The sequence below is a fragment of the Branchiostoma floridae genome, chromosome 15 (assembly GCF_000003815.2).
Source record: "Branchiostoma floridae strain S238N-H82 chromosome 15, Bfl_VNyyK, whole genome shotgun sequence".
NCBI classification, from domain to species: Eukaryota; Metazoa; Chordata; class Leptocardii; order Amphioxiformes; family Branchiostomatidae; genus Branchiostoma; species Branchiostoma floridae.
Window position 1 is genome coordinate 20,705,880 of NC_049993.1, and position 2,375 is coordinate 20,708,254.

General features: G+C 47.1%; 1 protein-coding gene across 1 annotated transcript in view; it reads left to right on the forward strand.

The window, feature by feature from the left end:
- The window catches only part of LOC118431839 (small glutamine-rich tetratricopeptide repeat-containing protein alpha-like), a 54,062-nt gene that overhangs the window by 26,766 nt on the left and 24,921 nt on the right, over positions 1–2,375 (forward strand). The window lies entirely within an intron of this gene.

A 2,375-nucleotide genomic window follows, 5' to 3' on the forward strand; every position in this document is an offset into this window, starting at 1 on the left:
AGTAGACGGAAATTTGACCATAATGTGTGTTCACTAACAGCAACAAATACATCTAAGACTATCCGCATTGATAGAAAATGACATAGATTAAGAATGAGAATATCTGGATGTATACTAACTCCTGATCTGTATAACTATAATTTGATGCACTGGGTTCAGAAGGTTAGCCTACTCCTGAGGGATGTACGACCTTGTAGCTGCAGTTCAAGGTCACAGGTCATTGGGCTTTGTATAGTTAGCAGAATCAGTGAAATGTAGGATGTTGACAAGAGAAAGGTCACTTTTAGATAGGTTAACACTTAGACGTCAAAGTGCATGTGGTTGACTAATGATTAATAAGACTAATATGATGATAAGTCACAAAACATAGCAGTCCTGGTGACAAATCAGGTGTTAGCTGCCCTGATGAGTTGTCTAGTGTAACAAGCCCTGTAGGCACATGTTGGAGCAGTGCCAGATTTGGCAGGTAAAGACAGGGACCTGCCCTGTGCAAACGTGCGCATGACGTAGAAACAAAGAGCAGGGAGACACACCTGCCATTTATGTAGGTCATGGGAACTGTGGGGTTACAGGGCTGATTGTGACATCACCAGTTGGGGAAGGCAACAAAATGGCGGCTGCACCGTCTAGTTTGGGGGATCAAATCTGTGAAGAACTGTCCTGCAGCATCTGCCTGGAGCTGTTCACCAGGCCTAAGGTGCTGCCCTGTCAGCACACCTTCTGTCAGGACTGTCTACAGGACCATGCAGGGAAGGGAGGGGCCTTCCAGTGCCCAAACTGCCGACTGAAGTTTAAGTTGCCACCCCAGGGGGTTGCAGGTTTGCCAAACAACCACCTGGTTACAAGTCTGTGTGAGAGGCTGCAAAACCAGGCCTCACTGTCAGGGGAAACAAGGGAACAGCCCCAGTCTGGAAACTGGTGCAGTTTTCACCCCTCAGAGGAAGTTAAGCTCTACTGTAAACAGTGTAACGTGCCAGTTTGTAATGAATGTTTGGATGAAATGCACAGTGATCATGAAACAATAAGTTTGAAAAAGGCATTAAGAGAAAGGAAGGCTCCCATTGAAGTTCTAATCACTGAAGGGAGGAAGATCTTAGAGGTCTACTGTGGTTTTCTCAAGAGTCTGAGGGAGAAAGAAAAAACATCTGATGAACAAAAGCAAGAGACAGACAACAGCATCATTCAGGCCTACAACCTAGAAGTTCAGAGAGCTACTGAGAAGAGAGACCATCTTTTGCTTCAAGAGGAAGAAAAATACAAGAACAACAAAGAAGCAAGGAAAGAGGAAAGAGGTAGAATGTTAGCAGATGTCAGCAAACTGTCTGCTGCCTGTAATTTGACAGAGCAAGAAATGGAGCAGGGAGGGGTCAAAGCTCTTAGTCTGGAAACAGTTTTGGCAGAGTTGGTAGAAAAGTACAGAGGAAAACTCCAAAATGCAGCACCTGAACATCCTCAGCCTGATGCACAAGATGTACAACCCCAGTCTGTGCATGCTGTCTTCCAGCCCCCAAGCACCCCAGTGCTATCTATGGTAACTGTTGCAGGGATTCTTGTGGTTGCATTTGCAGTCTTATTATACAGTCCATTGTACAGGCAGACAGTCCAGCCTCTCCCCAAAACAATAACTTTTGGTGGAGAGGGATCAGGAACAGGGCAGCTACGTTTGCCCTTTGGTGTTGCAGTGTCAGATGAAGGGGAGATCTTTGTAGCAGACAATCTGAACCAGAGGATCCAAGTCTTCACCCTGCAGGGAACATTTGTGAGACAGTTTCCAACAGTCGTGTCTGGTGAAGAGAGGATGCACCCACATGATGTGGCCTTGGACGGAGAGGGGAACCTGTGGGTGGTGGGGGAGCAGTGGGTGGTGGGTACAGATCTAGAGTTTGAGCCTGAGTTTGCTGTGCATGTACAGTACAACAAACAGGGCAGGGTGCTGAGGAAGTTTAAACTACAGAAGGCAGCTGCAGGGTGGCTTAGAGCTAGAGGAGTTGCTGTGGACACCTGGTGGAACCACATCCTCATCACACAAATAACAGAAGATCAAGATAATAAACATGGTGAAGTTTTGGTGTTCAGGCCAGATGGGACACTTGTGAGAGCTGTGGGTCAGCAGCAGGGGATGAAGTACCCATGGTACGTCACTGTGGATGGGGAAGGGAACATTCTTGTGTCAGACCGTGAGAATCACTGTGTCTATGTGTACAACGAGAACGGACAGTTCCTGTTCCAGTTTGGAGGTTGGGGAAGTGGTGAAGGCCAGCTGAAGCTTCCCCATGGCATCTGTACAGACAGGGCAGGTAACATCATCGTGGCAGACTATGGAAACAACCGTGTGGAGATGTTTGACAAGGCTGGTAGATGCCTCAAACATATCA